Genomic DNA, 24,274 nt, shown 5'->3' with positions numbered 1-24,274 from the left:
TCAAGGAAGTGAATTCTGCCAAAAACGTGAGAAAGTGCGGAAGTCGATGCTTCCCTAGCCATTTGAGAATGCAGCTTAGTAAACACCTTGATTTTAACCTTGCGAGACTCTGTGCTATGGATTCAGCTGGCCTTTCCTGGACTTCTGACCTTCACAAACTGTGATATAATAAATGAGTATTATTTTAAACAGTTAAATTTGTGGTAATTTGTTAAGCTGTAATAGAAATTTAATGTATCTACATAAATTATGGTGAAACTTCAGAACACTGTGTGTAAAAAAAAATTTCTTACAGCTTTCAAAGAAAATTTTAAAAGTTATAAAAATCAAAATAACTTTAAACTTTTCATTAACAACACCATATTCTAGAAAACAATGTAACAACTCCCTCCATGTTCTGAGAGAAAATGATTTGGAGCCAAACAATTAATAAAGTCAGAGTGAAATAAAGACATTTTCTGACATGTAGACTTTGAAAGTTCACTGTCCATATGGCATGATTTTGAGAAAGTGATAGAATATTTTTTTAAAGAATGAATTTGGCTTTCACTCTTGAAATAATCTCCTTACAGGGGTACATATGAATATGTGCCAGATATCTCACTTGGATCTGGATGACATATTTGCAATATCTTAGTATTTTAAATGCTGTTTATTGTTTTTTACATTTTTTACTGAGGTAGAATATATGTGGTCAAATGAGTGTCAAGTTCACTAATCTTTATGAGGTTTGATCAAGTTTTAAAGATGTACACACCTAAGTAATAACTACCAAGATGAAAATATATAACATTTCCAGCACCCAAAAGTAGTCTTTATGCGCCTTTCCTGTCACATCCTTCCATTCTCAAAATGGTAATCACCATTCACACTTCCTTCTCCATTCATTAGTTTTGCCAGTTCTTAAACTTCATCTAAATGTAATCCAATGGTGTGTATTATTTTGTGTCTAACTTCTGCCATTGTGAGAGTCATCCTTGTCATTGTGTTTACCAGTAGTTCATTTTCTTTTCATTGCTGTGTAGTATTTCTTTACATGATATAATTTAGCCATTTTTGTTGTTGGACATTGGACTTGGTTTTGGTTCTTGGTTGTCATAAATGAATCTGTTATGGACATCCTTCCACAATATTTTGGTGGATGTGTGCACTCATTTGTGTCTGGGCAAATGCCTAGGAATGGGATTGCTAGGACATAGGGTAGTAGATGTTTTTATTGTTTTTAACATTTACACTCAATTTGCAGAGGAAATATTGAAGGCTCATATATAGTTATAAGCTAATAAAAATAAGAAAATTATTGGCAATTTGAAAGCAATGTTAAGACTGAGAAGTAAGATCTATAGGGAAAGAAATAAGACTCCAGCTTATTTCTTTACATCCACTAAGCTGTAACCAGGGTAAACTTTCAGAAGCCTTATTCTGATCATGATTTGATCAGAATTAAGTGACTTTCCCTTGATCTTAGGATAAAGGCAAAACTCCTTTATAAACCCTGCAAAGCTCCAAATGGCCAGTCGATATTTATCTTTTCTTTCTTATATCTCTGCAGTTCTTAACTTTCTCCATTTGAGTCCCACTGACACTCACCATTACTTCTCTGCCACAGGGTCTTTGCACAAGCTGTTCCTCTGCTTAGAAAGCCTTTGTTACAATTTTCCACACAGATAAATCCTACTCATTGGTCAGATTTCTTATCAAGGGTGGTCTCTTCTGAGAAACTATCCCTGACCTCCTTAATATAAATTCTCATAACTTATCTCACAATGATTTTATTTTGGGCCACACTTATTATAATTTATTTTGTTTTGTTATTATTGATCACCCTTTTCATTAAGTGGTGATTTTCACTATGGCAGGGTTTATGTCTGTTTTTACTCATTTTATTGCTAGAACCTAGTGCAGCATTTGGTCAATGTGGACACTCAATATTATTCAGCAGAAGAAAGAATCTTTTATGATTTTCAATGTTGAAATCTCAAATTGAAGGAGTAGTATCATTTAAAATTATGAAGGCAATCACTTGAAAAACTGAAAATACTGTAAATCAGAATGAAAACAGAAGAAGACTCTAGTAAGGGAACTAAATTCTTCCTTTGTAGAATGGAGTGTGCATAAGCTATCTAAAGCCCAGTACTTATAGTGACAAACACTAGAACTAAAATTAAATTTTAGTTAAATTTAAATTTAACTAAATTAAATTAAAATTAAAATTAAAATGTAATTGTCTCTGGGAAATGAGACTGAGGCTGAGGAATGGAGATTGGGAAGGTGAATTTCTAAGTTTTACCCTTATTTTTAATTTATTTTATTACATTTATTATAACATATATCAGAAAGATGAAACTCAAGGTCACGATACATGCCCGTTTTAGAAAACTTTGGAAGACTGGGAGACCTAATTTGTATATCTGCTCCTGTGCCACAGACTGGGTATAAGGTATGGCACATGTAAATAGGTATTTGAGATTGCTGACAAAATTACTAGATATATGATAAGCTCAAGGCTTTTGGGATAAAGTTATGCCAATGGGAGCCACAAACTCATTTGAAGACTATCAATGGTAACAACATGTTTTGGGAATTGACTTGTAAAAGGTTGAAGTTCAGTGGAATTAGTTCAAGCAGTCAGGGATTAGTACAAAATTTTAACACCCTGGGTGGTCACAGCACAGGTGGTAGCAATACCAAACCAAATTAATCACATGCAATGACAGAGTATCATAGAGGGGAACAAAATGTTAATCACTATATAGGTTTCAGATATAAGATCTCAAGAACTGAACTGGAGCAAATATTTCTAACCCAATTGGTGAATTCAAGCTAAGGATTAGTACTATCAGGAGAAAAATTAGTAGTAGGATGTGGGGACATGGGGTCAGGATGATCCGAATTAATTCCGGTACACTGTAACATACTGCTTCAGTGACTCCCTTTAGAAACCAGGACCTTGCCTTCTGGGCTGTATCACTGAACATCTCCAGTATGCAGTCTGTCCTCCAAGTTCCAACACAAAGCTAATTCCTTTTTTGAAGCTTTTCTGTTTCCCACAGCCAGAAACAGTTCCTCTCTCCCTTATCTCCCGAAGCATTTTTTCCAACTTTCTTACTGCATTTAGCACTTTATACTATGTATTCTGGTTCTGTATGTGCATCCCTTACTTCTTCCATTAATCTGAGAGGTCATAAAAATTACATAATTTGCATTTACCACAGGGCTTGGCCATGGACTTGCATATCATTGCTGAGAGAAGTCTCAACAGCAGCTTAAGTACTATTGAGGACCTCAAGATGACAAATTTTCTCCATCTCTTCTAAGGCTGAATTGTCATATCCAATGTGCTTTATGACTATGCTTTGGTGAGTGTCATAGAATTTAGAATTTGTACTATATATATGCACTAAATATATACTATTATTTCCATTATATTATTTAAGGGAGTGGAGAAGGTTTTTGTCAGTGTTAACAAGCACTGGGCATCTTCCTATATCAAATATACGTGTTAGAATAGCAGAGGTTGGTTTTCATTAATAAGAACTGAGAAGATATTTGAATATTTGTTTTTAATAATTATAATGATTTGTGCAAGCTGCATAGCTTAAGCTAATTTCTAAGATTACATCGCTTAAATTCTTATAGAAGTTATAATATTCTCCTACAAAGACAAACTAACACTCTACATATTCATTGTCTATAAACCTAAAATAGTAATGAAATGTCTTAGGAAATAGAGACAAAATTCATGCTACATTCAAAGCAAAACATTTTCTGTGATTTTAAGCATGTGCAAAGAGATTCTTAGCAGCCTGTACATTGAAGTTGTGATTTCTAAGTTATGTTCCAAGGAGTTCCTTTTCTTATTTTCTCCCAGGGCTATCTTTGTTTTTTGTATTATTATGGATTAGATTTGTTTGGAACATAAAAAAACAGAATTGATCTTCCCTCCTTGAATAATGCAGAAGATAATATATGTAGGAAACTTCTTCCAAATCATGTCTGAGTATATACCTTTGAATTTTACTTGAAAACATGTCATTCCATTCAAAACTCTGAATTAAGATGCACTATTTTTTGCTGAAGGCTATTTTAAATTAGGCTAATAAATTGCTACTCTCTGCCTTGCATGATAATGCATTACATTATCTATTGATGTACATGTATTGTTTGACTCTAATGGTGTGGAAATTAAATGTTAGACATGAGCCAGATGTTCCTATAGATGAATATGAAGTATGACTCTGGCATAGTTATGTCTCATCAGGACAGAGAGGAAGAATGCAATAACCAAACGATAATAATAACCACCCAAGAATGCCCTGATATTGGTCTCCAGTAAGAACTCACACCATGCAAGCCTAGATCCTTAGTCCCTACCTTTGAGGAGTGTTCTAAATGTCAGCAGTATTTGCACCTGTTCATGAGGAAAGCAATGTTCTTTCCTAAAATACAGAATAAAATAAAGTTGTGAATATACTACTATTTGGAGGGGTGTCCAGAGACAGTAAATATATGTCATCTTTACTTAGCAAACATGAGCAGCTTAATTTGGCACCTCCACAGGACCATGAGATTCCACGGGTCATTCCTCTGCTCTGCGCAGTTCACAGCAGGGTGGGAGGAATATGTGACTTGGGGGAAGGGAAATGGCAAACAAATAGGCCTTACGGTGAATTTTAATGAAGATTCCCTGCTGGCTTTAGCCCCACTGGGAAAAAGAAAAAAAGAAAGAAAAAGAAACCCATAATCTCCTATTTGAGGTTAAGTTACAAATGGGATAATGATTCAAATAGTAGCAACATCTCACAAGAATGAGGTGGGGTTAGGAGGGTATATAGAATGTTTGCTACTGCTGCTGCTTCTACTAGTGCTAACTAGATTACTAATAATATGTAGCTATATCTTTGAAAATAATCAGAGAGATGGTGATAGAAGACAAATACATCGCATCATCATCCACTCAGTGAGAAATGGCTTTTGCAGATTTGTGCTGATGGATCTAAGGTGTGCACCTCTGGAGGCTTTGAGGTGGCTATACTTCAGTTGTGGATAAAGAGGTGAAGAAGGACATCTATGGTGATGCTCAGTAATATCTGCGAAGAACTGTGGAGACAGACAAATAGTCAAAGGTGAGGTCAGTGCTTGCAAGTATCTTCTTTTAAAAGAGTTGCCGAATACCAAGAGGAACATCATGGGAAAAATGCAACATGAAGAAAGAGGAGAATTTATCACTGCAAGAGTTATTTCAGCTGCAAGTGTTGCTATCACTTTTTTCCCTCTCTAGTGGTTCATTTGAAATATGGGATAGTGAGGGATTCATTGCTTTGTGCATTGGAGGTTTGTTTGTGTGTTCCTTTTCATTAACAGTCATATTTCCTTTCTGATTTATGTGAATTCTTTTTTTCCTTTGTTTGGCATTGTTTCTGATTTTTAGCCCTATAAACACTGATTTCTCAGGAGTAACCTAATTTCTATCTTTTTCTTTTTTATTTCCATATTATGTCACTTTACAAAAACAAAAAATTGGTGTCTTGAAAATCTTTTCCTTATTAATCATAAAGGTAAAGTAGAGTTTCTCTCTAATGTGGGTTTTGCACTCAGATGAATGTTATACCTTCTGGATCTCTCTCTCAAGCTATGTGTAAGCAGAAACCTATTGTTTTTCCATTTAACAGTATGATTGATTACATATTTAATTCATTCCTGTTGTCATCAGTTCCAGGCAAATTAAAAGTGTGTATTTCTGCCTGTCAGGATAATGGAGGCACTGGAAATAACTTTCTAGAACCCTCATATTTTGGATAAAATTGCTTTCATTCTCCTTAGCGCTGGAAGTTTCCTCTTATCATCTAATGCAATCCACTGTCATCATAGAAGTAGATTATTTGCAGAATTTCCCTTGATAGGTTGATGTTGGCATTTTTTGTGCCGGGTTATTTTGCCAAATTAAAAAAATGGATACTTTCTGTGTTAAGCGCAAACTCCATCTTGCTCTTGGATTGGCCATTTCTTCTAGACTCACACTTCTTCAGCACTGGCAGAGTAAGTGGATGGTGGGCCCAGGACAAAAGGCAAAAGGAGGCCACTTTGCCCAGCATTTGCCTCCTCAAAGAGAGTCACTGGCAGAATCTAGACTAATTCACTAGTTATTTTATTGGGGTTGAAGGCTGAAGCCCTAATTGCCCTTGTGCTCTAGACAATTACTTCCTTTGAGGTCCTGAAGGAGAAGATGACCATGGCAGGATAGGATGGGAACCCAGGATCCTGAGTGATGTTCGGATATTAAGTATTGTATAGCTAGAGTAGTATTTGAGTAAAGAACATAAATTTGAGAGTTAGGCTCAGAATGGAGTCACATCGTTATCACTTACTAGCTGTGTGGTCATGGTCAAGTTGTTTATACTCAGTCAACCTCAGCTTTCTCATCTGTCCAATATATGTGATCATAGTTACTACTTTATAGCAGTGGTGTATTAAATGAGATACTCTATATAAAAATGTTCAGCTCAGGGCCCAGTACAAGGTACACCCTCAATACACATTATCTGCTATTAGTAGAACATTAATAATCATCATAATACCATTAGTGAAAGTTAGAAAGAAGGATTAATTTTAAAAATTCAGTCAGACACTTGGGCTGTTTGGGACAGTCAGATAAAATCAAGCATCAACAAACTCCCTCTTCTACTTTATTTTCCATGTCAGATTTATCATGATCCCTGTGAAATAGGCACCACATGTTTTATTAGGTGATCATGACCATTCAGTATTTACTTTGGGTTTAGTTGGAACAGACTTAATATTTTTGGAAAATTAATTTTTATTTTTCAACCCCACTGTAACTGGTCAGAACCTTTCAGTTAAATCAATAAAACTAATCAGGTATGTAATCTAATGATATAGAGGCTGCATGATAAATACAAGCATTTTTCCTAAATCCAACAAATCTTGGTAAATTGCAGTCTTGCAATGTGATTGGGAAATTGAGGGTAACATATGAAATAATAGTGCAAAAATAAAAACTATGCCATGTACAAGAACTTTGCCTTTAGGACTATTTTGGGATGTACCTTTCCAACTATGTCTTGTTTTTTTGTTACTGTTTTTCTATGAGAATTCTGGACCTGTTGTAATTGCTTACTTTCTTATCAAACACTGCTTGCTTAGATTTGCCCAGAAATTATTATATTTGAAGTCTGTCTTTATGTCAACCCAGAATATAAAACTTCCATTTGACCTGTGACATCACTATTATTTTAAGGACTTAGGTTTGGCAGCTTGCCCATAATTTTTCTAACTTTTGACCTTGGCCTCCATTTTTAGCTTTGCTGTTCTTAATTTCACACTGACAATTCCAAAAGGCATTGCCCAACATATTGGTATTGGCATGGCATTTATATTATGTTTTACAGTTTATCAAGGGTTCTCTCATGTAATCGGTTTAGTCAAATGTATGATAAGGCACTAAATTATGTAGTGTATAAAGGGCAGGAGTTTTAAGAGTACAGATAAAACAAATCAGTATATGATGGAGTAGGGAAGATTTTATAAAATGGGGAGAATGGAACTGGGCATTGAAAGTGGGGTGAGATAGTGTTTATATTTCATAACATCTAACTTTATTAATTTTCTTTTAATTTAGTTTTTATATAACATATGAACATATGTTCCTTATCTAACATTCAAAGAAAACAAAATATATACAGTCTTCCCTTAAAAATCTTCCCAATACTGTACCCTTCTTCAGAAGTAGCTACTGTTAAGAGTTCAACATACATCACTTTAGTTCTTAAGCATTTTCACACATAAATGTGTACATGGATAAGCAAACATTTTAAATAGATGGGCCTATATTCTATTTTATCCTACAACCTTATTTTCTCCATTGACAATATCACTTGATAATTTTTTTCTTATGCATTTTTGTATACCATAATTATTTTTCAGGTACCATCAAATTCACTCTTAAGTTAAACACTCAGTGGGTTTTAGCACTTTCACAAAGTTGTGCAGCCATCAATAATACTAATTACAGAACATTGTCATCACCCAAAATCAAACAAGGAAACTTCTTTATTATTCTTCCCTTCCCCAAACCTCAGGTAAACACTAATCTAATTCTGCGTGTAAGAATTCGCTTGCTATTGGCATTTTACATGAGTAGAATCTGTGGCCTTTTGCATCTGCCTTTTCTCACATAGCATGTGTTCAAGGCCTATCCACGTTGTAGCATATATCAGTAATTCATTCATTTTTATGGCTGAATAATACACCATTGTGTATATATACCAAATTTTGTTTATCCATTTACAATTAATGGACATTTGTGTTGTTTCTACTTTTTAGGTATTATGAATAATGCTGCTATGACTATTCATGTACAAGTGTTGATATGGATACATTTTATGTACATTTGTTTTCATCTCTCTTGCATATGTGCCTAGGATTGGAATTGTTGCGTCACATTGTAGAACCCAGTTTCAGGCATGGTAACACTAGCTTTAAGAAACTGCCATACTGTTTCTCAATGTGGCTACACCATTTTACAGTCCCATCAGATATACTGGAAGATAACCACACATCCTTGTTATTGTCTGTTTTTCTGATAATAGCCTCTAGTGGGGGTGAAGCGGCACCTCATTGTGGTTTTGGTTTACATTTGGAATAATGATGTTGAGCATCTGTTCATGTGCTTATGGGAATGTGTGTATCATCATCGGAGAAATGTCTCTTCACACACTTTGTCCGTTTTGTTGTTGAGTTATAAGAGTTCTTTATTCTGGATACTAGATCCTTATCTGGTATACAACTTGCAAAGAGGTTGTCTTTTCACTTGCTTGATAATGTCCTTTGATGTACATTTTTACATTGTTTAGTGAAGTCTAACATATTTTGTTTTTACTTGTACTTTTGATATTATATGTAAGAAACCATTGCCTAACTCAAGGTCATGAAGATTTGTGCATATCTTTTTTCATAAGAGTTTAGAGTCTAAGCTATTGCTTTTAGATTTTTCATCCATTCTGATTTAACTTTGGCAGAAGGTGTGAGATAATTTTAGAATCGGCTTGCAACTTTCTGGAAATAAATCAGCTGGGATTTTGATAGGAATTGTGTTGAATGTGTAGATCAATTTGAGTATTGCCATCTTAACAATATTCTTTCATTCTATGAACATAAGGTTTTTAAAATTTATTTAGTCTTTGTTAGTTTGCTACTTTCAATGATGTTTTACAGTATTTGGTGCGTAAGTCTTACACTTCTTACACTTTTAAAATTATATTATTAATATATTCTCTTTGACACTATTGTAAATGAAATTGTTTTCTTAATTTTATTTTCAGATTGTTCATTACCAGTGTATAGAAATACAATTGGCTTTGGTGTGTTAATTTCGTATACTGCACCCTTGTACAACTTGTTTTTAGCTGTTTTTGTTTTGTTTTGTTTTTGTGAAATCCTTGAGATTTTTAAATAGAAAAAAAAAGTCATCGAGATTGTTTTACTCTTTTCTTCCTAATCTATATATCTGTGTTTTATAGTCTTGCTTAAATGCCCTGGCTAGGACCTCACTTACAATATTAGATAAAAGTAGCAAGAACAGACATCCTCGTTTTGCTCCTGACCATAGGGAGCATGTAGGTTTATCATAAATATGCTTTATCTGATTGAGGAAGTTATTTTATATTCCTAGTTTGTTAAGAGTTTTTATCACAGAAATGTGTTACATTTTGTCACATGATTTTCTTGCATTCATTGAGATAAAAATGTATTTTTTGTTATTTATTGTATTCATATAAGATATTACTTTGATGGATTTTCATATGTTGAAACAATTACAAGTTCTTGGGATAAAACGCACATGGTCATTGCGTACAATTCATTGTAAATGCTGCTGTATTTGGTTTGCTAGCATTTTGTTGAAGATCTACAGTCATAAAATATATTGGCCTGTAGTGTTTTTTTTTCCCCTCTTGTGATGTCTGCATCTGATTTTGATAGCAGGGTAATACTGACATCATGGAATGAGTTGGGAAGTGTTTCCTCCCCTTCAGATTTGCTTATGGGTTCTTTATTTTTTCAGAAGAGTTTGTGAAAGATTGGTATAAATTCTTCTTTAAGCCTTTGGTACAATTCACTGATGACAACTGGTCCTGAAATTTTATTTGTGAGAAGTTTTTTGACTACGAATTCAATCACCTTACTTGTTCTAGGCCTTCTCATTGGAAAAAAAAATTTGGTCAGTTTTGGTAGTTTGTGTCATTCTCAGAATTTGTCCATTTCATCTAGAATATTGAATTTGTTGGCATACAGTAAATTTTGTATATAGATGTAACTCATTCTTCTAAATTTCTTGGTGATATTCTGTGGCATGGATATGCCTTAATTTGTTTCGCTGTAAACAGTTTTTCTCCTGATTTTCCCTATTATGGGCAGTGTTACAAGTAACAAAAAACAAATTGGTCTCATATATTTGAGCATTTTTTTGGCTAGTGATTTATTCTCAGACTTTTATCTTTCTCTTATAATATATATGCAATATTGATGTTTTAGGCATTCTGTTTCTTTAGCTTTTCAGGCTATTATGTTTAATCACATAATTTTCTCACTTTCATGTCACATAGAAGAGGCAATATTAAGTGTTCTCCAAATTCTGTTTTATTTTCCACTTCTTAAACACACAGGAATACTGTACTCCCTACATTCTCTTGCAGTTAGACCAGGGCGACGTGACTATTTCTGGTCAACAGGCTACCCACACTGGGGTTTTTCACTTTTAGTCCAGTGGAAAAAATAAGCAAGAATGAGTCCTCTATATCAGCAATCCCCAAACTTTTTGATACCAGGGACAGGTTTCAAGGAAGGCAAGTTTTCCACAGTAATGGTTTCAGGATGAAACTTGAAACTGTTCCACTTCAGATCATCAAGCATTAGATGCTCATAAGGAGCATGCAACCTAGATTCGGCGCATGTGTGCAGTTCACAATAGGGTTCACGCTCCAGGAGAATCCAATGTTCCTGCTGATCTGACAGGAGGTGGATGGCTCGCTTGCTCACTTCCTGCTGTGCAGCCCAGTTCCTAACAGGCCACAGACCGGTACTGGCCTGCAGCTCAGGGGTTGGGGATCCCTGCTCTCCATTCTTTCTTCCTTTGTTTGGATGATTGTTGGGATTGCCTAATAAGATGGCAGAGTTACAAGATGGTGGCTGTCTGGCTGTTTGAGCAACGGCTTTGGAAGAGCTTTTTTTTTTTTTTTTTTTTTTTTTTTTTTCTGAGACGGAGTCTCGCTCTGTCGCCCAGGCTGGAGTGCAGTGGCGCGATCTCGGCTCACTGCAAGCTCCGCCTTCCGGGTTCACGCCATTCTCCTGCCTCAGCCTCCCGAGTAGCTGGGACTACAGGTGCCCGCCACCACGCCCAGCTAATTTTGTGTGTGTGTGTTTTTAGTAGAGAAGGGGTTTCACCGTGTTAGCCAGGATGGTCTCGATCTCCTGACCTTGTGATCTGCCCGTCTCGGCCTCCCAAAGTGCTGGGATTACAGGCGTGAGCCACCGCGCCCGGCCGGAAGAGCTTCTTATACCAGTAGGAGCTTCCTGACTTATCAGGCTTTGTTGTACTGATATTGAGACTCTGGGATAATTTGCTACCATCACGGGACCTCGCTAATCCTGACTGATAGAGATAAGTATCCATTTACTCCTGTAATCCTTACCAGCCTTCATTCATTTTGCTTTCTTCTTCCGTCTTTCCCTAGACAATCTCCTCCCGCTGTGTACAGCAACTATATGGTGAACTATTTGTTCTATTTGTTAAACAAAAGAAGTGATGGCTAGAAGATAGAATAGGTGGGGCTTAAAAATTACGGTGGGAAAAGGAAACTTCACATTTTTTTTGGAGGTAACAAAGAAGCTCAAACCTCAGCTACTTAGGATTGTCTCAGAAGTCTTGACTAAAGCTGATTTTCTTTGCCCTTCACTATGTAGTAGGAGACTTGTGTTTTTTAAAATATTTACTTTTATTGGATACATAAGAGTTACACACACTTATGGGGTACATGTGGTATTTTGATACAAGCATACAATAGGTAATGATTAAATCCAGGAAACTGAAGTATCCATTATCTTAAACATTGATAATTTCTGTGTGTTGGAAACATTCCAAATTTTCTTTGCTATTTTTAAATAGTCAATAAGTTGTTATTATTGACTATAGTCACCCTACTGTGCTATCAAACACTAGGTAGTATTCCTTCTATCCCCTGCCCTCACAAACCTTTTAGCCTCTCGTAGCCACCAGTCTATCCACTACTTTTATGAGATCTATGTTTTTAGCTCCCAGTTATGAGTAAGAACATGTGATATTTGTCTCTCTGTGCCTGGCTTATTTCACTTAACATAATGTCCTCCAGTTCAGTCCATGTCACTGTAAATGATAGGATTTCATTCTTTTCTTTATGGATGAATAATATTCCATTGCCTATGTATACACACCACATTTTCTTTTTATCCATTAATCCATCGATGGACCCTTAGGTTGATTCCATATCTTGACTATTGTGAATAGCGCTGCAAAAATAAAGAGGGGGTTGTTTAGATATCTCTTCAATATACTGATTTCCATTCTTTTGGATATATACCCAGCAATAGGATTGCTAGATCATATGGTAGTTATATTTTTAGTTTTGGAGGAGCCTCTATATTATTTTTCATAGTGGCTGTGCTAATTTACATTCCCACTAACAGTGTGCAAATGTTCCCCTTTCTCTACATCTTTGGTAGCATTTATTTTATCTATTTTGATAACACATTTTAACTGGGGTGAGATGGTATCTGGATTTTGATTTTGATTTCCTTGATGATGTTGAGCATTTTTTCATATACCCGTTGGCCATTTGTCTTCTTTTGAGAAATGCCTGTTAAGGTCTTTTGCCCATTTTTAATCAGATTATTTGGAAGGTTTTTTTTGTTTGTTTTTTTGTTTTTGCTATTGAGTTTTGAGTTACTTATATATTCTGATTAGTAGTCCATTTTTGGATAGTTTGCAAATATTCTTTACTAATTTTGTATATGGTGGGAGATGGGGCCTAATTCTTCTAATTCAACCTAATTCTGTAGGTGGTTTCTTCACTTTGTTGGTTGCTTCCTTTGCTGTACAGAAGCTTTTTAGCTTGATATGATCCCATTTGTCAATTTTGTAATTGGTGAGATAGGAATCTAATTTTATTGTTCTGCATATGGATATCCAGTTTTCCCAGCACCATTTATAGAAAATACTGTCCTTTCCTTAATGTATATTTTTAACAACTTTGTCAAAAATGACTTGGCTGTAAATGCAAGGAATTATTTATGGGTTCTCTATTCTGTTTTATTGGTCTATATGTCTGTTTTTATGCCAGTGCTATGTTTTGGTTACCATAGATTTGTAGTATATTTCAAAGTATAGTAGTGCGATGTTTCCTGCTTTGTTCTTTTTGCTCAGGATTGCTTTGGCTATTTGGGGTCTTTTCTGGTTCCATGTGAATTTTAGGATTGTTTTTTCTATTTCCGTGAAGAATGTCATTGGTATTTGACAGGGATTGCATTGACTCTGTAGGTTGCTTTGAGTAGTATGAACATTTAAATAGTATTAATTCTTCTAATCCATAACATGAGATATCTTTCTTTTTTGTGCATTTTCTTCAATTTCTTTCATCAGTGTTTAGTAGTTTTTATTGTAGAGATAAAAACTTTAGTCAAGTTTATGTCTAGGTATTTTTTGTGGCTATCGTAAAAAGGATTGCTTTCTTGATTTCTTTTCCACATCCTTCACTGTTGGCGTATAGAAATGCTAATGATTCTTGTATCCTGCAAATTTACTGAATTAATTTATCAGTTCTACCAGTTTTTTTGGTAAAGTCTTTAAGTTTCTCTAAATATAAAGACACAAACAAGGACAACTTAAATTCTTCCTTTCCAGTTTAAATGCCCTTTATTTCTTTTTCCTGTCTAATTGCCCTGGCTAGGACTTCTGATACCATGCTGAATAAAAGTGGTAAAAGTGGGCATCCTTGTCTTGTTCCAGATCTTAGAGGAAATGCCTTCAGCCTTTCCCCATTCAGTATGACATGAGCCGTGGGTTTGTTTTATATGATTTTTATCAAATTGAGGTATGTTTCCTCTATACCCAGTTTGTTGCAAGTAATTTTATGAAAGGATGTTAAATTTTATGTTTTTCCAACATTGATTGAAATGATTTTTGTCCTTCATACTATTATGTGATGTATTATGTTGATTGAATTGTGTATGTTGAAACGTCATTCTATCCCTGAGATGAATCTCATTTAGTTGTGTTAATGATCTTTTTTTTTTTTTTTTTTTTTGTGAGACGGAGTCTCGCTCTATCTCCCAGGCTGGAGTGCAGTGGCACGATCTCGGCTCAGTGTAAACTCCGCCTCTCAGGTTCACGCCATTCTCCTGTCTCAGCTTCCTGAGTAGCTGGGACTGTAGGCATCCGCCACCACGCCCGGCTAAGTTTTTGTTTTTCTAGTAGAGACAGAGTTTCACTGTGTTAGCCAGGATGGTCTCGATCTCCTGACCTCGTGATCCACCTGCCTTGGCCTCCCAAAGTGCTAGGATTACAGGTGTGAGCCACTGAGCCTGGCCTTAATGAACTTTTTAATGTGTTGGTAAAGTTGGTTTGTTAGTTTTTTGAGGAGTTTTGCATCTATGTTGATCAGGGATATTGGCCTGTAGTTTTTGTTGTTGTCGAGTCTCTGTCTGGTTTTTGGTATCAGGGTAATAATAGCCATCTAGAACGAGTTTGGAAGTATTCCTTCCTCTTCAGTGTTTTGAAGAGGTTGAGTAGGATCGGTATTATTTTTTTCTTTAAATGTTTCATAGAATTCAACAGGGAAGCCATCAGTTCCTCACCTTTTCTTTGATGGGAGACTTTTTATTACTACTTCTATTTCATTACTCATTATTGGTCTGTGCAGGTTTTCTATTTGTTTATGGAACAACCTTCATAGGTTGTATGTGTCTAGACTAAATTTATCCATTTCTATTATGTTTTCTAACTTATTGGCATATAGATGCTCGTCACAGTCTATAACGGTTCTTTGCATTTCTGTGCTATCAGTTGTAATGTCTTCTTTTTGTCTCCAATTTTATTAGTTCTTCTCTTTTTCTTCTTAGTCTGGCTAAAAGTTTCCAAATTTTCTTTCTTTTCAAAAACCCAACTTATTTTGTTGATCTATTTTTTAGTCCCAATTTTATTTATTTCTGTTTTGACATTATTTCTTGTCTTCTACTAATTTTAGGTTGGTTTAGGTTTAGCTCTTTAAGGTGTGCCATTAATTGTTTATTTGAAGTCTTTCTACTTTATGATGTAGCCATTTATAATGAAAAACTTCCCACTTAGTACTGCTTTTGCTGTATTCCACAGGTTTTGGTATGTTTTCTTTCCATTTTTATTTGTTTCAATAAAATTTTAAATTTTCTTCTTAATTTCTTTGTTGACCCGTTAATGGTTCAAGAACAAGTTGTTTAATTTTCATGTATTTTTATAGTTTCCAAAGTTCTTCTTGTTATTGATTTAGAGTATTATTCTATTTAGTCAAAAAAAGAAACTTGATATGATTTTGATATTTCTGAATTTGTTAAGACTTGTTTTGTGGCCTAACTTATAGTCAATCCTGGAGAATGTTCCATGTGCTGATGAGAAGAATATGTTTTCTGCATCTATTTGGTGAAATGTTCTATAAATATAAATATCAGTTAAGTTGATTTAGCCTAGCATGTAGCTTAATTCCAATATTTCTTTGCTGATTTTCTGCCTGGATGATCTGTCCATTGCTGAAACTGGGTTGTTGAAGTCCTCTGCTATCATTGTATTGTAGTCTATCTTTAATACTCGCTTTAAATGTCTGGGTGATGTATTAGTCTGTTCTTGCATTGCTATAAAGAAATACCTGAGACTGAGTGGGTTATAAAGAAAAGAGGCTTAATTGGCTAATGGTTCTGCAGCCTCTGCAGGAAGCATGGCTGGGGAGGCCTCAGGAAACTTACAATCGTGGCAGAAGGCAAAGGGAAACGAGCACATCTTATGTGGCCAGAACAGAAGGAAGAGAGAAAAAAATGAAGGAGGTAACATACACTTTTAAACATCCAGATCTCATGAGAACTCACTGGCTATATAGTACCAAAGGTGATGTCACTAAACCATTCATAAGAACTCCACCCCTATGATCTAATCACCTCCCACCAGGTTCCACCTCCAACACTGGGATTACAATTGCACATGAGATTTGTGTGAGGACACAAGTTTAAACCATAACAAGTGCTTTAATTTTGGTTGCATATATAATACAATTGGTTGCATATATATTTAATACAATTAAATACAGTTGTTATATTCTCTTGCTGAAGTGACTTTTTAATCATTATATAATGACCTTTGTCTCTTCTTACAGTTTTTGACTTGAAATGTACTTTAAATATAGCTACTTTTGTTTTTGGTTTCAATTTGCACAAAATATCTTTTTCCATCTTTACTTATTTATTTTTCATCCATTTTTACTTTCAGTCCACATGTCTTTATAGGTAAAAAGTGAGTTTCTTGTAGAGAGCACATAGTTGTGTCTTATTTCTTTATTCAGCTACTTCATGTCTTTTAACTGGAGAATGTAGTCAATTTATATTCAGTGTCATTATTGACAGGTAAGGACTTACTAATGCCATTTTGCTAGTTGTTTTCCAGTTGTTTTGTAAACCTCTTTCTTTCTTACTGGCTTTGTGGATAAATGATTTTCTCTGGCAGTATGTTTTAATTCATTTTTTCTTTTTAGTGTGTCTGTTAGATTTTTGCTTTGTGGTTATAATAATGGTTGAAACAAACATATCAGAATTGTAACAAGTTATTTTAAACTGATGACAACTTAACTTTGATCCCAAAGAAGAAAAGACAGAAGCAAAGAAAAATTAAAATACTCCACAGTTTAACTCCATTCCCCTGGTTTTTGACTTTTTGTTGTGTCTATATATCTTCTTATAATTCCTATCTCTTAACAAACCTGTGTAGTTATTATTTCTTATAGATTTGCCTCTTGGTCTTTATACTAAATATATGCATGGCTTACACACTGCAATGGCAGTATTAGATAATTCTGTGTACTTAACTTTTACCAGTGACTTTTCTACCTTTAGGTGATTTCTTGCTGCATGATAGCATCCTTTTTTTCAGTTGGAAGACTCCCTTTAACATTTCTTATAAGACAGGTATGGTGATGAGTAATTCCCTCAGGTTTTGTTGGTCTGGGAAAGTTTTTATTTCTCCTTTGTGTCTGAAAAATAGCTATGCTGGGTACAGTTTCCTTAGTTGGAGCTTTTATTTCCTTTAGTACTTTGGATATGTCATTCCCATTCCCTCCAGGCCTGTAAGGTTTCCTCTGAGAAGTCTATTGCTAGATGTATCAGACCTTAGATATTATTTGCTTTTATCTTGCTGCTTTTAGGATCCTTTGTTTTTGACTTTTGGGAGTTGATTATATGCCTTGGGATAGTCTTATATGGATTGTGTCTTCTTTGATGTTCTGTGAACTTCTGGTACCTGGATATTAATAATTTTCTATAGGTTTGGAAAGTACTTTGTTATTATTTATTTGAATAAGTTTTCTACCCTGATCTCTTTATCTACATCCTCTTTATGGACAATAACTCTTAAATTTGCCATTTTGAGACTATTTTTTAGATCTTGTAAGCACACTTTATTCTTTTTAATTATTTTTTATCTTCCTATTTTTTAAATAGCTCATCTTTGAGTTCACTAGTTCCTTATTCTGCTTAATTCTGTTGTTAAGACTGTGTTACATTTTTTAGTTTATCTATTGAATTTTTCTGCTCCAGTATTTATTTTTTTTAAATGTCAATGTCTTTGTTAAATTTCTTAGATAGATTTATGAATTCCTTCTCTGTGTTATCTTGAAGATTGCCAAGCTGCCTCAAAATATTTATTTTGAATTCCCTATCTGAGAGGTTATATATCTCTGTCACTCGAGGGTTGTTCACTGGTGCCTTATTTAGTCTGTTTGGTGAGGTAATATTTTCCTGGATGTCCTTCATGCTTATGAACATTTGTCCTTATTTGGGCATTGAAGAGTTAGGTATTTGTTCTAGTCTTCACAGTCTGGCCTTGTTTGTTTGGGACTCAGTTTCCTCCTCCTTGGGTGATGAAGTCTCCTCGGGCCCAGGGCTTGTCTTAATGGCATCAACAGAATTCTGCCCTGTGCTATGTTCTGACTGTGACAGGGTGGGACTGAGTTCCAATGCCAAGTTCCAAACTCACTTTGCTCTGCCTCCTCCAAGCACAGATTTTCTCTCTTGGCTGTACTGCTGGGAGTGGAGGTAGGGGTAGTGTAGGGAACATCAGAGACTGTCCTTCCTACCCTCTTCAATGTGTCCTTGTTATTATGCTAAACCCAGGTACTCTGATCACTCACCTGATATTTTTGGTTCTTATGAAGGTGCTTTTTGCATGGATAATTGTTTGATTTTATGTTCCTGCAGAGGATGAGGGAGGGAATTTCTGAAGGGTTCTAGTCGGCCATCTTGCTCCACCTCCTTCAGTAGGAGTCTTATCTTTGTAGCTTGGTCTTCCCAATAATTTTCTATGGACTTTTAATAATTTTGTCAAAAATTAATTTACCAAAATAATTTTGAAGCAATATGAATATGACAATTTTAAGTGATAATGCATATTCAACCTAAACTAAATTAAGCCAAACTAAAAACTGGGAAAAAGTTATTAAAAAATTGCATCTAGCAATTTTAATTTGACATGATTTTAATGAAAGCAATAAATTACTTGAAATAGAAATCATTACCATTAATATTCCATATAGATTACTTAAACAACTTTTCTACATATGTGGAGAGGGAAATAAAAATTTAGACAAAATTTTGTAGATGAGAAAGAAAACGACAACATAATTTCTAAGTAATATGCTTGGATAAATGCTGTTTTAAAATAGAAGCTAGTAATTTTAATTTGACATGAATATAATGAAAAATGCAACTAAGGTGAATGAAAACATTGTAGGACTTCATATTGTCTTCATCATATCAGGTAATAGGTACCAAAATGTCCCTCTAAATTAAAAAAAATTAATAACTTGTATTCAGCATAGATTTATTTAAATTACATATATTAATTTCAGTAATCATCATTATTAACTCCTCTGAAAGATGATATAATTAAGAACCTCTATTTCTCTTTTCTTCTGAGTTTGTTGCTTTTATAATATTTAATTTGTGATGGTTTTATTATATATCTGTTCTACTCTGCAATAATAATTACCTCAGTTGTTTTATCTTAGGTCATACTTAAATGAAGTAAGTGTTCAGCCACCTGTTATATAACCATGGTTTCCTAATTTCTCTATTCTTTATTATGATTTATCTCTTCATTGGTTGCATTTAATCTCCAAGGAGGGTTTTTTTAAGTTTCATTGTTGTAAAATTTCATTAAACCTGTTATTTAATGTATAGAAATGCCTTTCTGTTGTATTTATAACTGAAGAGCAATTTGCTATATATAATGGAAACTTTGTTACATTGTTTCTGAAACTCAATATTTATTCTGAGGCCAATCAGATTTCCCACTTGTTATGTAACTTGCTATTTTTTTTCTGAAACTAAGTGTTTTATCTTGATTTTCCCAGACTCATCAATTTCTGAATGCTTTTATTTTTGAAATTTAATAACTAAATATGTCTTTTAGTATTAGCTTTTTATTAACTTTTCTTGGCATTTGCCCTATTAACTGAAATATTTAGTCATTCATTTACTTTAGGTAAGTTTCCCTCTTTTATATCCCTCATTATTTTCTGTTCTATTTGTTGGTGTCTTTACTTCAGCAGTATCAATAGCCCTATGGTGGATGCACTATAGTTTATATACCTATTGTCTATAACTAAATAAATCATTATCTCCATGATGACTTCTGTTTCCTGCTGCTTCTAATTTATTTTATCTATACTGTTTGTTTTGTATCCGTTTTTTCTTTTCCTTATAATATTCCTTTTCTCATAATTCTGATCTTTTATTACATTATTGTTTTCCTTGTTTTACTAAATCTATGTCCTTATTGGATTATTCAATAAATGCAAAACACCAGCAAAGGAATTTTAGTTCCTTGGATTGTATATTCTTTCAAATTGGATTATCTGTGTTATGTTTTAAAATCAATGCCTTTCTCCATTTATATATTAATATATTTTTATTTGGGGGCTGTAATATATTTTCATCACGCTCAAACCATTTTTTTCCTCTTGTACCTTTGTTAATATCTTATATTTACTAGGAAATGGTGTATGTGGTTTCTCCTTGACATCACTCTTACCTTATCTGGGATTATTTATCTTCCCCCTGTGTACTAGAAGGTACAGAGAACAGACAGAAGAGAGTGGGAAGCACAGCTGGGACTGATTGCAGTCTTTGAGGAGGTCCTGGGTTTACTCTTCTTGCTGAGATCCCACCAGATGTTCTTCATTGGACTCCATTACACCAAGCTTGGCATGAATTCAAGTCTTTTGGGCTTCGGCTTACTTCCCTAATTTAGCACTGTGTGCTGGAGCAAGAGAATCTATGGCCCTTCCTGCTTCTGCCAAGGTCCAGATGTGATTTGTAGAGCATCCACTAAGTGTTTTATCTTGATTTTCCCAGACCCATCAATTCATCCCTTCAAACCACTCCTTTCAAGTTACAGAGCATTCAGATTCAGGATTTATGTCACTTCTTATATCCTCAGTTATCCTCAGTGCCACTTCTGGAGGTGGAATAAGAGTTGGGAATTCTGTTGACCTGGCCATGACATCAGAATTTTCTGTTACTTCACTGGTCATCATTTTTGAGGTTATAATCCTTCCCCATTTCTTCCTGCTGATGGGAAAATTGGCAGGGTTGTTTTTGTTTTGCTTTTGTTTATTGGAGGAGGAAGATTCTGTACCATAACTTTACAGCACCACCATCCCGCAGATAAATAACTATTTTCAAATGTATTTGTGAGATATGCATCTTAAGAGATTAGAGCAAAGATACTAATGTATAAAAATAAGCAAGCAAGTGCATGAAACACGCATCTTAAGAGATTAGAGCAAAGAGATACTAATGTATAAAAATAAGCAAGCAAGTGCATGAAACACCTAACTTCGATGGCTTGGACTATCAAATATTAACACTTATCAACATTTAGTTTCCATTTTGTACAAAATACTAGGCCTGGTGCTATGAGAGACATAAAGGTGCATAAGTTGGGACAGGAAAATGGAAAGAGGCAAATATGCTTAGACAATTTTATAAGGAAGAATTAATTACTTCCAATAACAAATCACAGACAAAATGTAAAGGTGAGTTAAAGGAGGGAGACAGTATATCCAGTTAAGAGAATATCAAAATGCATAATGAAAAACATGACATTTATAATGTATTCCAAAGATGGTCAGGGATGGGGGCAGGTACATTTAAAGAAAAGAAAGTAAAAGGATAAGCATTAGATATGAAGGTAGAAGAGCATAGAGTGTAGCTAGAAAAGAACAAGCTATATAATATGCAAATAATTTTACACACATTGGAGCAGTGAAAAAAGCTGAAAGTGGAGTATGTAGATGTAGTGTACTTAACTGAATGTCGGAGTGACTTAACTCTGTAAGGTAACGGAGAATAAAAACCACAAGTAGTTAATAAGCAAGAGTACAACATGAATAGACTAGTGAGGATAAACATTAATCCGGCAGCAGGATAGAGGTTGAATCCTGGGAAAGTGGAAAAAATGCTACACTGGGTGTCATGAGATTTAGTCTCTTGGTCCAGCTTTGCCACACTACCCATATGTGTGAGATTAAGTGAATCATTTGACCCCTTTTGGTCCCATTGAGCTCTCTGTAAAATAAAGATGGTGAACTTGGCTTCTAATATTTATTCTAGCTCTAAATAGCATAGGTCTATATAATGATGAAAACATGGGAAATATGGAAACTTTTTAGTATATAGCATAAGTTTGGCAAAAAAATACATGGAAAAATAAATTACAATTGAAGTGTTTATAGAAAAAATATTTTATATGCAAGGGAATTTACAAAGGTAGAGTCAAGAAGTCAAATAATTGTATGAAAAGATGACTCTAAGTTTCTGATTTGGGCTTATTAGGAGAATACAGATGACTTTCAGAAGAAGTGTGAACATCAAGCTGAGGAGCTTTTTTGAAGAGCAGGGTCTTTCTATCAACATGGGATAGTGGAAGATTAAAGTAGTGATGACTACATATAGAAATACAAAGTTGAAGTGAGAGACGCAAGTCTGATACTGCAAAAGAAAAATGTAAGAAACTTAGGACTCAACTTTATCAATGAGTTCGTTCAACTATAGAAATGCACTAGGGACTGAATGGTGTCCCCCCAAAATTTATGTGTCAAAGCTCTAATCCTAAATATGATGATCTCCAGAGATGGAACTTTGGGGTGGTAATTGGGTTTAGATGAGGTTATGAGGATGGGGTCCTCATGAAGGGAGTAGTGCCCTTATAAGGAGAGGCCAGCGTGCTCACTTGTTCGCATATGCTCTTGTATTCTCTCTCTCTCCTCAACCCCCACCACGTGAGGACACAACAAGAAGATGGTTGTCTACAAGCCAGGAAGAGAGCCTTCACAAGGAACCAAATCAGCAGGCACCCTGATCATGAGACTCCCAGCCTCCAGAACTGTGAGAAATAAATGTCTGCTGTTGAAGCCATCCAGTCCACAGTATTTTTTTACAGCAGCCTGAGCAGATTCAAATAAAGAAATGTAACTTGTGAGATAGACAGAAAGGTAAGAAAGATAATATGCAACATAAAGTCTATGCTTAAAGGAGCGCTTATTAGTAGTTAAGATGAGCTAGGCAAAATATAAATGGTAGAGAAATGAAAGATGACAACACTCATAACTCGCTCATTCATGCAACAGATACTTGCAGAGTATTTATTGAAGGACCCTGCACTGGTACTTAGGAATCAAACTTAAATCCCACCTTCAAATCTGACAGAGATAAGACATAGACTGTTTTTTATTTGGGTAAATTATTCATACCCATTAAAAGATCTGTAGATAAATGCCTTTGGATTTCTAAGAGGGAAGATACTATTTTCAACTGGGAGAAACACAGGAATATCATTTTATATACTAAGTAGCATTTGGTCTAGACCTTATAGAGAACTAGAATGTTCACATGGAGAGAATGCTGTATGGGGAACTCCAGATGGAATAATTGGTATTAGCTCTGGTCCCAGAGTAGTGACTATCTTTGCAGGAAACCTCAGGTGTAATCTTATGGACCTCTGGAAAGACTGTAACAAAATAACTATTTATGGAGATGACTGGCAAAGTTAAGGACATGGACAAGGGACATGAGGGGCCTAGGGACAGGCAACAGTGAGAAGTCACTCCTAGGAAAGAGTGTTCAGGGAGCCAGTGAAGAGTGTAGCCATGTAGAAAGAATGGCCTGACAGAGCATTCATCCTAGAGGGATGCAGCTGCTGCAAGAGCCATGATGCTGATGCAGGAGGAGACAGGAAGAGACAGGAGGAGACAGGAGGAAAAGCCTCAGCCTCTCCCTTCCCACTCTCCAACCTCCCTGCTTGAACTCTCACCAGCTGATCCCAACAAGAAACAGTCAGTAGGAACAGCTCTGGAGCACAGCTTGAGGTAGAAAATGGAGCAGGGTAGGGACCAAGTGGAAAATAATTGCCATAGCTACTGAGACAGGAGAGAAGAAAATGTGTATATGAGAAAACAGTTCGTTTTGGCTAGAATAAATGATGCATGAGGGCAAAAAGCCAGAGTGTGCTTATAAAAGTAAGTGGTAGCTGAAACTCATCAGAATAATGACAAAATAAAGGGAAACAAAAAAACGTATGAATCTGGTGCTTAACTCCTCAGGGATGTTTGGCACCTTTCCTGGAAATTACAGATAAAAGCAACAGGAGTGGAGAGAAATGACATCAGAACATAAGAGGTACCACAAAATATGAGTTAGTTTTTAGAAATGTGAGTGTAACAGTGGCCAAGAAGAGGCAGTAGGGAGAAAGCAGTACTCTGATTCCTCCATCTCACTCAATGAGGTGAACAGGAAGAATGCCATTTATTTTCTCGGACAAAGGCAGCATAGTCTTTAGACACTTGCTTGGATCAGGAGGGGCAGGGTACTTCCATGATTTGGGTCATTGTGACGGAAGTAGTTAAGAAAAAAAAAATGAAGGACAGGAGATAAG

At 35.2% G+C, this 24,274-nt stretch overlaps 1 long non-coding RNA gene across 1 annotated transcript in view; it reads left to right on the top strand.

The window, feature by feature from the left end:
* The window catches only part of LOC103786875 (uncharacterized), a 565,497-nt gene that overhangs the window by 483,964 nt on the left and 57,259 nt on the right, over positions 1-24,274 (top strand). Inside the window, exons 10-11 of the long non-coding RNA XR_008625569.2 lie at positions 3,216-3,359; positions 4,981-5,126. This is a non-coding gene — a long non-coding RNA (uncharacterized LOC103786875). The remainder of the gene's footprint in view (positions 1-3,215; positions 3,360-4,980; positions 5,127-24,274) is intronic.

Source organism: Pan paniscus, chromosome 5 (genome assembly GCF_029289425.2).
Source record: "Pan paniscus chromosome 5, NHGRI_mPanPan1-v2.0_pri, whole genome shotgun sequence".
Classification (NCBI taxonomy): Eukaryota; Metazoa; Chordata; class Mammalia; order Primates; family Hominidae; genus Pan; species Pan paniscus.
Note: the sequence above shows the minus strand (reverse complement) of the source record. Positions and strands in the feature narration are given on the sequence as shown.